General features: G+C 41.7%; 1 protein-coding gene across 2 annotated transcripts in view; it reads left to right on the top strand.

Moving 5' to 3' along the window:
* The first annotated feature begins 1,337 nt into the window (after positions 1-1,337).
* Positions 1,338-14,680, top strand: part of SATB2 (SATB homeobox 2) — a 288,389-nt gene continuing 275,046 nt past the window's right edge. Inside the window, exon 1 of one of the 2 annotated variants that reach the window (XM_072813436.1) lies at positions 1,338-1,499. The gene's annotated coding sequence lies outside the window, so the exon portion shown is untranslated. The remainder of the gene's footprint in view (positions 1,500-14,680) is intronic. The other variant, XM_072813439.1, reaches the window with a different exon arrangement.

Consider the following 14,680-nt stretch of genomic DNA (forward strand, 5'->3'; position numbering starts at 1 on the left):
CATTCCGCCGACATAAGCAGCTACGAATCAGTAGCATGGGGTGTGATGGGTAATGGGAGATTTAGAGTCAGTCTAGCATTTGTGAAGTCTTTCCAGGGAAAATCTTAAATTTTACTTATTAAAATCAAGAGGTAGAATTTTCCAAAGTGTTAGACTTTGTTGAAGCGTGAATCCCGACATAGTTTAATTTAATTGTATGTAAGCTCTAGGATTAGTTTGGGGCATATTACAAAGTAGCCGATGATCACTGTTTTCTTACTCTAGGCCTGGCACATCTGTTACTGATTTCTTCTGCCAGGAAAGGTGACAGCAATCTAAGTTGGGGGGTGGGGGCGGGGGGTGCCTAGATTGGGATAATTCTGTATTGATGTGTTCGAGGGGGAAAAAAAGAAAGTTCCATCAGCCGGGCACTGATGTGGCTCAGACTCCCCCTTCCACCCACCCCTTTCTCCGAGGCCACCGCCAGCTCACCCTGCATTTCTCATGTTGATTATAAGTGAAGCTTCGACAAGGGGGCATTCTGGGTATCAGACGACCGCATTATAATTCTACTGAAAAGTGTCCTTATTGTTTCTAAATTACTGGTTACAGTGAGCAGCCCTGGTGACTTGAGGGGAGGAGGCATTTGGAACAAACACATTTAGCCTTGAAGCTGGTCTTTGGAGAAGGCAGAGAGTGGCCGAGATCACCTGTGTACCTCAATATGCTAAGTGGCTTTTGCTGGGGAAGGAGCGGGCCTCGTTAGGTTACTTAATTGCAAATCATCTACATATCAGGAATCACTGCGCAACCCAAACTGAATTTACACCTCATAGACCGCAGGTAGCACACGTGTCCTACTGCTCCACGAGCCAGCGGAGCCATCCTTTAATTTTTTGTGTTGTATTTTCCCGACTGAAGGCCGGGCTGTGGGCTGCACGTCTCCAGCCTCCAGGAGCTCCATTCTGCTGAATTGCCTCGGCGGCACCTAGATCCCAAAGCGAAGGCAAGAAAGGAAGCGTGTCCCTGCAGATCTGCCCCTCTTCGGGCTGTGCTCCCGGAGAGGCTGGTGCACGCAGTGCCCCTCGGGCCCGAGCGTGTCCGTGGCTCTTTCCTATGGTCCCCGCGTGCGCCCAACAGCCCTGCACCCGGGTGAGTCTGGGTCATCAGTCCCCCGCCCACTGTCTTCCGTTGACTTGCCTGGTTCCAAGACCTTCTTTAATTCCCCAGAATCTTTTAATTCTGTTTATTGAGTCACAAAGGCAAGTGACACCTCTTAGGAACGAGGGATGTGATCCAGGTTATGGCAGGTTCTGAATAATAGTGGACTCAAGAAGCAAAACTGGAACGTCGTCCACTGTGGGTACCGTTCCCAGCAGGTCTGGCCTCGCCCCCCGGAGGAGCCCAAAATCTCAGTTTCACTACACTATTGTGGTTGCTGTGTAATAAGAGAGGATAATAGCTAGGTTTTTTTGGTTTCAAACAACTGATTTATGATGCAAAACTGCTGAATATTTCTGGTAAGTGAATGCATTGTTCTTTTTTATTTCTCTGTAAAGTCGAGACATTGGTCATTTGACCAGAAATCCTGAGGCCCATCTTGCATTCTAGTTGGCCTTGCTGCCTCGTGCCTTTGAAAAAGCAGATGGTGGATCTTCAGTCTCCGTTCCCCCTACGCTCTTCCCCTATGCCGTTCCCTACCCCGTCCTACTGCAATCCAAGCAAGTCATGTAACATCTTTTTTTGTCAGTTTGGGTATGATAGAGGAAAACAGAGAGCTTTTGAAATTTGCTCTGAACACAAAGAACCCCAAATCAGCTGTTTTGAATTAAAGGTTGAATTTCTTTCATGTTTTAGAGATCAGAGCATTGAGAATTATGTGTATAAAAGCTTAAAGAATTAAGTAAGCTTTGCAAATGTTGGTACGTGGTCATTATGTCACATGTATATATGTTGGGAGTGGGATGGAAGGAAACAGAAAAGTGTAGAAATGGGGGCAGGAGGCGAATGACACTAAGGAAAATAGGCAGCTTCTCGGAAAGATGAATGCATGTGATGTGCGCAAAACTAAGGAGCAGAGGCAGCTTCACCTGCCTGTCTCAGGTGCCCTGGCTAGGCCTTCAGCGAGGAGCTTAATTCACTCATTACAATAGGCTCCCGAGGCCTCTCTCTGCAGGCGTCCAGCTGGACTGTTAAGTGAAGATGTAAGCCTGCCCTGGAGACGCAGGAGTGACCCTGGGTCCCACGCTACAGACACAGACCGGGTTCTGGTCCCCGCTCTCCTGCCAACCAGTTAGAGGAATTCTCAGGTCTTTGGGGTTTTAATTTCTTCTTCTGGAAAAATGAGAATCTGGGCCTGAATAATGTCAAAAAATCTCCCTCAGCTGTAAGAATCTAAGAGCTTCTGTATTTCTTGGCTGCTCTGAAGAGGCTGTACAAGCCAGAGAGAGAGAGACTTCTGGCAGCTAGAATTAAACAGGCCTGTAGCTGAACGTTGACTGGGGCTAAAGCACAGAGGTCGAGTACAAGGATATTTTGCTGCCTCTTTCGGGAATGCTAGAGCCACAGGACAAGAATTTTAAAAGCACCTGTTCACATGTGAATGTGCACACACACACAGACATGTCCTCTTGCTCGTAGATCTTTAAACATATGTTATATTCATTAGTTGTATTAATTTTTAGAAAGGCATTCTCAGAGAAATTCAAATTAGGGAGCAGTGTGCTGAGAGACGACCAAATGCACATTCAGAATCCCGCAGCACATACTATTTTGGCCAAGTAAATGAATCTGGTTGATCTCAGTGTTTCCTAATAAATGATGGAGCCAATACCTATGTTCTAGGTGCTTTGTTAGAATTAAACAAGGTTGCGTATTCAAAAGTGCGTCATAAGATCTACAATCTGCACAGGCATTGGTACTGCCCAATCATTACAGCCATGGCTACAGCTGAAACCCAGAGCATTGCCTGTAAAGTGTGCTCTTATGAGTCAAAAACCCTCTCCAAACCATTTTGGAACGCACAGGCTCTATTAATTCAGCCAGAGGCGTTGCAGAGTGTTCTGAGGAAACTCTGAGCCTCCACAAACCATCTCCTGTCCACCTAAAATGACAAAACCATGCTGATAGGAGCAACGAACTAAAATGTCAACACTCACATTTTACAGTTTAGAAAACCAAAGTCTCCACAGAGATTAAATGACATAATCAAGGTCACATAACCAGTTGGCAGCAGCACCCAGGTTAGAATCCTGGACTCCTGCTAACCAGTTTTCTCCTCTCTCTCTCTCTCTTGTTAACTTTTCTTTTCTTTTTTTTTTTCTTTCAAAGATTTTATTTATTCCTGAGAGACACAGAGAGAGGCAGAGGCCCAGGCAGAGGGAGAAGCAGGCTCCCTGTGGGGAATCCAATGTGGGACTCGATCCCGGAACCGTTGGATCCACCCTGAGCCAAGGGCAGACGCTCAACCACTGAGCCACCCAGGCATCCCTTTTTTAACTTTTCTATGCTAACATAATTTTAGCTAAATCTAGTAAACTTATGGGAGTTACCCTTGGGTTGAGTGACCGTACGTAGATACTTGGTATTCATTACTTAAAATGTTGGAGGAAAAATAAAATAGACCATTGCAAGCAAAGCCAAATCAGAGCAAAGAGGCTAATATTTGTCTCCATAGCCTATATCTATTAGTTTATAATAGATAGTCTGTATTTCTCTACATTCCTAAATGCCCCCTAACATGCCCCTGAATATAGGGGGACACTGGACACATGTTGATTCAGCAGTTACCAATGGATAAGTGGATTCTTTCTAAAATTTTACTTTGGGTCCAAGATTTATCTAAATATGTCACTGTTTAGACCACTAAAAAAAATATGGTATAAAACTTCTGATTCTCATTTCACAATATGTTAATCTTTCTTTATTTATTCCTCCCAAATGTTTTTAAAACAATCTCTCCCTGGGACAATTGGATCTTGCATATCCTGTCAAATTTTAGTAGAAAGCAAATTTTTATAACCAAATTATAAAGCTTTCAACACTGAGGCTTATTTATGATGGAAACATTGACGGAATGTTAACTGTAATGGCTTCAGGGATACGTGTGCCAGTGAGGTAGAATTTCCAAGATGGGCAAATGCCGAAATTATTTAGTAGCTATTTAATGTCCCTCCTCTCCATTTCAAAGCTCTCGGATCCATCTTTGGAATGAATTTTTAGACTTGACATCAACTCTACTGTACCCACCCCTCTTGAAAAAGAGACCTGAATGTTTGCAGATTTTTTAAGCTGTAAGATTTGTTCTTGTTTCCCCAATAATTGATCAAAAAAGCAAGACAGAGCAGAACAGTATCCTGTGGCCGTCTGAAGCTTGATCTTAAATATAGCTCTCATTGACTGGGATTAAATATTCCAGAAGAGAGTAACATTTTGCTCTTACCTCTGAACCACAATTGGGAGTGGATGGGGAAGCTTTAAAAAAAAAAAAATCCTTCCTTTAAAAAAAATTACATCTGGGGCAGCCTGGGTGGCTCAGCGATTTAGCACTGACTTCAGCCCAGGATGTGATCCTGGAGACCCGGGATTGAGTCCCCCATCGGGCTCCCTGCACGGAGCCTGCTTCTTCCTCTGCCTGTGTCTCTGCCTCTGTGTGTGTGTGTGTGTCATGAATAAATAAATAAAATATTTAAAAAAAAATCACATCTGAGCTTAAACCTGAGTGGCTATGAATTAAATTTCTCTGGGAAGCCAGACAACTTTTCACCTATTTGGCTAACAACAGAAATTCCTAGTACCTCTCTTTCCAAAGTCTTAACAGCCTTCACAGACCCAGATTAAGCTTTATAATAAAAATTTAAAAATAAATGAATAAAATGTGCCTGAGAAATCGAGCCTCTGATGAAAATAACAACCCCTTGCATAAAGCTCTTGGTGGCCTAGGGACCTGAGCGCGGGAATCCCAGGTTGGTCTGAACAGACAATCAAGCGAGGATTCCATTAAGGCCTGGAACTGTTCGTGGGCTTCGTAGCAGCCACAACCCCCTGATCTGGTGTAGAATGAGGAAAGAACATGGCACAAAAGAAGGAGCAACTGGAAAGAGCAAGCGTGTCCAGCTGCTAACTCCCAGGTCAGGGGACCCCAGGAGACCCCAGAGAAGGCCGCTTAATACGCAGGCGTATGTTTGAGAGCTCTTTCCTCTTGGGCCTGTGGAAGAGATGCTGATACCAACTGTACGGAGAGGAGGAAGGAGGAAGAGACCCTAGACCTCCCTGTCGGGGAAGGAGCCCGAAGAGCAGCAGGCGCCTTGCGGAGAAGCAGAGCTGGTAAGAGGAGAAGCTCCCCAGGTGAGCTCCCTTGGCCAGGCTGACAGTCCCCAACAGAGGACGAAGGGGAAAAGAAGGGACAGACTTGAATGTAGACACATGATTTCTAGGAGCTTTGGTGGGTCTGAGAAGTACCATCCGCTTGATCTAGTAATCGTGTCTTTTTTGCAAGTACAGTCCTTTGACTAATGTGTGCTTTTTAGGACCTCAGTCCTAGCTGCCTCTCTGTTCCGTAAGGCCACCAAGCCATCTCATTTATCAAATAATTTGCACTGAAACAGATGAAAGAATAACGGAGAAGGAAAACAAAACCTCTTTGATGTGTTCCTTTATCAGGAATGTGTGTCGAAGGTCAAAAAAGCGGTGCTCCGGAGTCTCTTAAACATGACATTGTCGTAATATAAAAACTGACTTACTGACTTAGGTTATTTGGAGAGTTAAGTGCTTGTGTTATTGCAAATTAAACTAATTAGTATCATTTCCTGACAGCTGCAGCAAGTGTTAGCAATTCCACGATTTCTCTCCAGCCGCTCCTGCGGGATGCACAGAGAGGAGACAGATTTGTGATTTAATGGGATGGAATCCGCTTATCATCCCAAGGGCACATCCTTCCCCTCCCGGGAGAGAACAGCTTCCCCCCTCTGCCCTCCCGGTACACCCCTTATTGTCACGCTGTTCACGCCCTGCGTGGGAAGAGGCTCGCAGATGTGGGGTGCCCGGGGTTCTGACACAGCCCGGAGATGGAAGTGTGTCAGCATCTGCAGCAGTGTCTCCCTCTTGCAATTGGGACCGCGTGCTCCTTGCTCCGAGCAGAGTTGTGGCTGCCACAGCACCTGCTGGAAAGACTCTCCTGCCGCAGCAGCTTGACTGTTAGAAAGCAGCCTTGCGAGGACCCCCCCCACACACACACACTGAAGCTTCTAGCATCTGCCTGTGAACCGCTAGAGCAAAGGGTTTTCTCCGGAGCTGATGAGCTTCTAACGGTGACTGGCGATCGAAGAGTCATGACAGATGCTTTGCAACATGAAGCCCAGGAAACCGTACACAGTGACTTCCTACCAGGCCCCAAACTCAAGGACTCGCTCTGACCAGATACCTTAGCCCCCATGTGGTCCTCAAGCAGCGAGTCTCTGTGCAGGTCAGAGACAAGCAGAAGTATGAATGGGGAAGGAGGAGAGGGGAAGAGCAAAAGAGAGTGAATGGGGGAAAAAAAATCTATGAAAATAAAAAAAAGAAAACCTGAGGATCTCTGACAACTGCGTCGTAAGGTGTTCAGACCATGATGAGCTCTCACGGCCTCACTCCTGGTTTGGCTCCTGACTTGGACTGATGCTGATTCTCCAGCCCATACTTCAGACAGCAGCACAGGACACAGCAACACCCCGGGGCTTTTTAAGGTGACCTGGTCCAGAGGTGAAAGAGGGGGCTGCGAGCAAGGGCAGGGACGGAGGGACATCTCCTCTGCCCCCAAAGACACACACTGTACAGTTATTGTATAAATAACCGGCCCTCCTACAAATGATCCAACACTTCGATCAGATCTCAGGAGCAGTTCATTGTGTTCTCTTCATGGTTGAGGGTTATTTTTCTGCTCAGGACAGAGTGAGGATGGCCTGAGAGGGAGTAGTGGGACAGGAAAGTAGACTCGCCAGCTACATATCATTGGTGAAAATGGGATCTCTGAGCCTGGTATAGGTGATTTGTTAAGCTCCGTGGTGGTGGTGGTGATGGGCAGCAGGATTAAGAATCACTGGCATAAAGGAACTAGGGTCAGCACGTCTGGAAAAGAGTCTGGAGTGGTGAGCAGGACGGGTCTTTTAAAATCTCCAAATTGTTGTTGAAGGCAAGGAGAGAACCAGAAATGCTCAACTGAGTTGAGCTCAGCAACTCAGTTTCCAGAAAGACCTCCTAGAGGGACGCACATGTAAGGGTACCAGGATACTGGTTGTACTACTATTCGCAATAGCCAAAGACTATACAAAAGCCTTAAGAGGCAATCAGTAAAATAGCTCACGTGCAACCACACAATGAAATACTATACAAAAGTCAAGAGTATAGTAAAAGTCAAGAAGAATGAGGCAGATCTGTAGATGCTAAGACCAGCCTTAAGATAACATTATTAACTTAAAAAAACAAGATAGAGAATAGCATATATAGTATACTATAATTTTTGTAAAAGAAATAAAAGGATATATAATGTGTTTGCATGATCATAGACTATGGAAAGCTATACAAAAATCTGGTAACTAGTTGCTGTAGTCATCTCTGGGGAGGGGATTTGAGAAAGTGGGGTTCAGAAGAGGGAGAGAGACTTTTCACCATATGCTTTCATACTGCTTGGGATGTTTTTCAAAATATATAGATTTTGTACAGTATAGATATTGCCTCTAACACTAGTTGATTCTAAAAATTAAATCTCTTTAGTAAGATATGTTCTATTATCTTAATTCTTCTAGAATGCTACACTGCCATCACATATGCAGAGTTGCATTTCTATAATGTAGGCTCCAAAAAAAACTCATCTTTTTTTTTTTTTTTTTTACATTAAACAAACTGATAATGCTATGGGTTTAATTCTTTGTGAAATCTTTGTTAAAATTGTCAGCTTTTATTGGGATATTTATCCGGTTTGATTCCATGTGATAAAATTATTGCTTTTTTAAAAGATTTTTTTATTTGAGAGAGAGAGCACAAGAAGGGGGAGCAGCAGAGGGAGAGAGAGAAGCAGGCTCACCGCTGAGCAGGGAATCCGATATGGGACTCGATCCCAGGACCCCAGGATCATGATCTGAGCTGAAGGCAGATGTTCCACCGACTGAGCCACCCAGGTGCCCCAAAACTATTGCTTATTAAGTCCTAATCTATTAGGAGCAGATTGCTTCCACGGTGCTGTGAGGACACATGAGATGAATGTCCTGGTCGTGGGACCTGGTGCCCAGGAAAGGCTCAGTTGACGGGGTTGGATGATGGAATGATGCAGGCATGGATGAAAGAGAAGGAAAAGGCAGACACTTTGAAGATTGAGTAGTGGACACTGTGAGTCCAGGCCAAAATTTTCACCAGTCGACAGCAGAAAGAATAATAAGGACACGAAGTGGGTTTTTTGAAAGCTAAGTTTATTCAATTTAAACGTCTGTCTTCAGAGATTAGGACCTTCTATGTTTGGTATGTTGGAAAGTCCTTTCTGTTATGAAATAATGTGATAATAAATAGTAATTTCTGATTTTTATTTTTTGAAGCCCCTATTTGGTAAAATAAAAGTGACAGGATGTTATGTTGAGCTCCCAAGTTTTACTGTTTGGTGATAGTGAGAGGCCAGAGGTATGGAGCAGTCAGGCTAGAATAACATGGAAAAAGGCTTTCTGTCAAGTGACTACTTTTTATTTCCCATCAGTTCTATGCAAGACGTTATTTCTAATGGAATATAAAAGAAGTCATTAGTATCTGTACATTCTCAATCTTGTTTGCTTTTTAAAAGAATAATCTAAAACTACCACTGTATTTAAAAAATTTTTTTCACTTGGGCAGAGTAACTCTTTTCTAAAATAATGATTTTAAGAAAATGAGAATTATTATTTTTTAACGATTTTATTTACTTATTCATGAGAGACACAGAGAGAGAGAGAGGCAGAGACACAGGCAGAGGGAGAAGCAGGCTCCATGCAGGGAGCCTGACGTGGGACTCGATCCCTGGTCTCCAGGATCACGCCCTGGGCTGAAGGCAGGTGCTAAACCGCTGAGCCACCCAGGGATCCCAAGAAGATGAGAATTAATTCTAAGATAGAAAACTAAAGCACCACGAGAACAGCCTTTGCCTTTGATTACAGCCCCAACTGGGAAATAGCAGCTCCCTTATGTCTCCGTGACCACCGGCACCCTTACCACCATGAAAGTCTGCTCAGTATTCAGAAGGAAAACAATATTAGATCTCTGACATCAGGTTCAATTTGTGGACAAACTGTTGACTACAGACTCTTTTTTCCCCTCAAGGATTACTTTTTTGAAGCTTGTTGGTCCAATGTAAAGTTATATGCCTGCTTTGGAGGGAACACGTAATCAAAGAGATGACCCCCAGCACACTAGGAATTACACGACTCATTGGAATCCAGTTCAATTTTAGGAGACCTCTACAGAGCATCTAGGGCAAGCCAGCTAATGATCCCAGGCATCCAGGATGCAGAAGGAATGACACCTGGCCCCTGTCTGATCTGAGACTGCTTACAGTCCACCCAGGATTCATGCATGCATATCATTAAGCATAACCTGTGTTCTGCTAGAAACAAGATAAAGTACTGTGGACAGTCAAGGGTATGAAAGTGGGTAATTCCACCTGCGACAGGGAAGGTTTTAGAGAGATGGCTGCTTTTAAACTAGATCTTAATGAGTGAAGGGTGAAAAAGACATTCTTTGCTGTAATGGCAGTTACAGCGGACACTGGATTTACCTATTTACGAGTTTGTTTTCTCCAGGGAGATGTGAGCACCGTAGGCCAAGGGCTCCGTCTTCCTCTTTTTTGCATCTCCCTAGCACTTGACACCAGGGCTGCCACATAGCAAGGGCTCAGTAGGTGAATGAAGGAATTGGCTAAAGCTACAGTCTTAAAAGGCCTAGTTTAAAAAATAAAATTATAGTCCCCTAATCTCTGACATACGAGATCCAGAGGGACGGCTCTGAGGAAGCTTTAATACATAATACATATGTTATGATTCCTCAACTACCTAACAAAGGCGCATGAACAGTTTTGCAACGTGCTTTCTGAATTTGTGCGGAAATTTATTTATCATCATCTTGTCCTTCGTGATGAGATATCAAACTTTTCTGGGCCCGAGCAGCATTTGGCGATTTGACCTTACCTGAGGCTAATGACTTCGTACAGCTTAAAAGAGGGTGTAAAATAGACATTCAGTAAATGTAGTTGATTGATGGTGTTGTTTCTATAAAAGTTAAACACATCCCATTTAAAAGAAAGTTCTTTGTTATATCTTTCCACTGGCAAGAGGAGAAAGATCTTCTTCCTCCCCTCCTTCCCATCATCCTATTCTTCTTTCTTGCCTCCCCCACTCCTCCTCCTTTTCTCTTCTTTCTTTCCCTTCTTCTGTGTTTTCTTAATTTGGGAGAGATTATTCTTGCATCCCTGGTTCATTTATTCTTCATTTCCATCCCAATAGGTAGTTCTGGAATCTCCCCAGTGTACATGTTCATTGCCCATTGGATACTCCCCACATACCTACCTTCCATGCACTAAAGAGACCGAGATTGAGCCTATTTCTTTTTTTCCCCACCATATGCTGCCTTGAGTAGCACCAATAAATTCCACAGGGGTTCAGCATTGCTATTGCATATACTTATTTTAGTGATGAAAACAGAAAACACACCACTCCTCAATGCCCCCACTCCTAAGCATTGTGAAGAAATCTCACACAGGCAAAGAAAGACCTGCCTGAGCTCATGACGATACTTTCTGATTTGAGGGACCATAGGGCTTAAAAAAAAAAAGATACCTTAGACAAAGAGGTGTTTGGTTATTGGTAATGTGACGAGGATGACTATACCCTGACAACTGAACCCAAATAAACGTCATGGTTTTAAATGAGGTCAGGCCAGTTTTACTTTTCGCAGCCACGTAGAATGGTTACCTGGCTCATGCTCCTTTCTACAGGCTCTGTGATACTAGTTCACGTGGTGTTTGGCTGCCCGTTTGCAGTGTTAGAGAGGTGCCAACATCTATCTTTACACAATAGAGCAGAGAAACCATTACTCTTCTTGCCAGATGTCCATTTTTAAAATAACCTGGGTAGAAATGTAAATGACACTCGGTAACAATTTAAAACTCAGTCTGTTCTGTAAGGGAGCAGCACGTATTTCTGATGCAGTCTTCTGCAGATTCAAAAGCAACAGCGGTGACTCTAAAGGAGCACTAGTGGGCTATTGGATAATCAGCAGGTATGGTTTTATTAGCTGCCGAAGTAAGCATTAGCATTGTAGATTCACTGCAGGCCACATACGGCCCTTTTCTCAGGACTCCAGACATGGAGCCAATTATTAATTCTTTCATAAAGTAATTTACCCAGGAAGGCACATGTTAAAAAATGATTCTTATGCCAACATTTCAGTCTTTCTGAGGGTGTTTCACATTTAGACTAATGGAAATTTGGCCTGAGTTACAGGAAGGCCCCGGACAGTGGTGGTATATCATCAGAAAGTTTGTCGCTTATTAATTTTACAATGGTTATTCATTTACAGAGGAAAGCAGATAAAACATTATACTTGCAGGAACTTATTTCTACATTCTTTGCAGCAGTTCAGTAGATTAGCTAATAAGACCTTCTCCATTTCACAATTGAGAGGCAAACAGAAAGGAATGAGATAGAAGTGAAGCCTCAGCTCTTCTGATGGTTTGATATTTGCTTTGAAGAGTCTCTCTTCTAGACAACAACAACAACAACAAAAAACAACTAATGAAGACCTACTATATGGCAAGCATCTTGATAGGTGCCTTCATTTTGTGTTAAAATATTCAATCTTTTTTTCATTAAAAAAATAGTGTTTGTTTTTTACCATTACAAGAATAATACAGATATTAAGAAGAAGAAGAGAAGGAGGGAGGGAGGGAGGGAAGGAGGGGAAAGAAAGAAAATTAAATAGGAAAAATCAACTGTAATCTCCCTTTGCAGAGACAGCCAGCAAACCTCTTAGTATATATTTCCTTCTGGTCTTGTCCTTCTTTTCGTTGCATATCCTTCCAAACTTTTACTTGGATGCGTTCACAATGCACATAACGTTCTGTAACCTGCTTTTTTCACCTAAAAAGTCATGCATATTTTTTTCATGATAGTATATACAGATTTTGCCTTATTATTAAACGATTCACGTGCATTGTTTTAATCGAGTAATCAGGAGAAAGCAAAAGAAGTTACACTACATGGGAATAATGAGTGTTAAGTCAACATAATTCTAGATATTTCCTCTTCCTGTATCTACAGTCTCCATTATTCTCTTAAACGATTGTAATATGTAGTTTAGGTAACCAGCTGTCTATGAATGATTATTCTTGTCACAGTTTTGTTATTACCATGTGCAAATATAATTCACTGTGCATTTATCTATTAATTTCTGTAGGTTGAATTTCTAGGAACAAAATTTCTGGATCAAATTTTAATACATAACTGCCAAATTGCCTTCGAGAAAGGTGATTCTTTTTAAATCTCAGTGTTGCCAATTTATATAATCAGTGAATGTGAGCATCTTTTCATATGTTTATAGGTCATTTGGACTTCTTTTGTGACTTGCTTATTCATGTTTTTTGTCCATTTCTTTTCCACCGTGTTTATCTTTTTAAATAGTTCTTCTTTTTAAATAGTTGATCTGAAAAAAAAAAAAAAACAAAACAAAAAATAAATAGTTGATCTGTAAGAGATCTTTATGTACTTGGGAAAATACTTCGTTGTCAAGTGTGTTTCAGTTATTTTCTTGTTTGTTGTTTGTCCTTCAGCTTTGTTTATGTCACTCTCATCATAAAACAGTTCAGAAATTTTGTGTTATCCAATCTTTCCTGTCATTTCCTTTAAGGCTCTTCAATATCAGTCATAGTGTCCCATTATTTAAAAATGTATCTTACATATTCTTTCTTTTAACTCTTAAAATACTTGAAATAATTATAATTTTCTGTAATCTGTTTTTGTATACGATTTGAGAGGTATATATGGTTTATATGTTTTTTATATACGACAAACATTTTTTTCACCATATGATACCATTTGTCTGCAAATTACTGATCTGAAATATTACTTTTTTCATAGAGTAAATGCCTACATATTCTGTTGTTTGTTTCTAGATTATCTTATTTCCAGGAGAGTGAGCTGGCTCCTGTTCCTGTATTGTTGCCTTGCCATATCAATCACTGCTGCTTTAGAGTATATTTTATTATATGGAAGGAGAATTTTTCTATCTGGATTTTTCTTTTTCAGAGACCTTCTTGACATTACCATGTATTTGTCTCCTATGTGAATTTTGGAGTCAAATTTTTAAGAAACCAGAAAAAAATGTCTTTGGCCTTAACTAATCTGAAGAGAAGAATTTGTAACCTTAGGCATCATCCTTATGGGTCAAAACTTATTAAAATCTGGATACTGCGTTTCGATAAAAGCTTGAGAATTCTGTAAGATTATTGAGGTAAAACTTATTTAACAAGTATTTATATGCCTGGCATAATGTTCTCCTTAATTATGAGTTTTCTACCATAAATTGGTGTAAATAAGATCTGTGACATCAGAATGCACAAGTTTGTGCTATGTTTTCTAATGTTGCATCTGAATTTAAAGTAAAATAATTCAGCAATTTTCTGTCATTCTATTACTTACCATCTAGCCATATTGGTTCCCGTGCTTTGGGGTATTGTCTGACTCAGACAACACCCACTAAATGACTATACAATGAACAGCTACAAGAAGAATCAGACAGGATTCTGCTCTGTATGCCTTTATATCACAACCAGCAGGGAAAAAATGGGAGCTCAGAATGTTGGCTTCAACATAACGGCGCTGGTGGGGAGCCCTTGGTGCTCTAAACAAGCTTCAGGATTCAGTTTATCAACTGTCAATAGGCAAATGCATGTTTTTCTTTTCCCATGATCTGATTAAAGTTGTGGTCTCTTGTAATTCATGGCATTCCATTGTATTTATTTCTGCCGGAATTTTCAGGCTGAGTTACTGTAACTAATATACCACTAAGTCTGTACTGCAAAATCCCTGACCTTTTGAATCTTCCTTTTTAGCAGAAAATTGGCATAAGAAATTTCAACACAATAAACGCTTTAATTTTTTTTCTTAATCTTGATCCAGAATCCATATGGTTCAATTTAATTATGTCAGAGGCTCTTTGCCACCAGTATCAGTTTGGATTGAGAGGTTTGGAAGATCGTGGTGATAGGGGGGAAAGAGAGATGAGACAATTCTATTTGCAGCAGATTATTCGGGGGGAAACAAAAATATGAAATGTGAAATCCTTTGGTCTTTTCTAACATAATTTGTGCCCACAGCTCAATTTGAGTACATAAATTTGCTGGCCTCCCAAACCATGTGATTTGAGAATTTTTTTCAGTCTTTCATATGTGACTGAAGAATCCTTGTGCCCACCTATCTAACAAACTATGGTCTGTTTGTAGTCATGGTCCTTTGGTGTAGAATCAGGGTCGTCGAACTTTCTGACTTTCTGTAAAGGGCCAGATAGTGAATTATTTTAGGTTTTGTGGATGGCATAAAGCCCCTGACGCTGCTGCTGTGCTTGTTGGTTTTGTTTTGTTTTGTTTTTACAAGCTCTTTAGAAATGTAAAAACCATTCGTAGTTTACAGACTGTCCAAAGACAGGTCATGGGTTG

The sequence above is a fragment of the Canis lupus genome, chromosome 36 (genome assembly GCF_048164855.1).
Source record: "Canis lupus baileyi chromosome 36, mCanLup2.hap1, whole genome shotgun sequence".
Taxonomy (NCBI): Eukaryota; Metazoa; Chordata; class Mammalia; order Carnivora; family Canidae; genus Canis; species Canis lupus.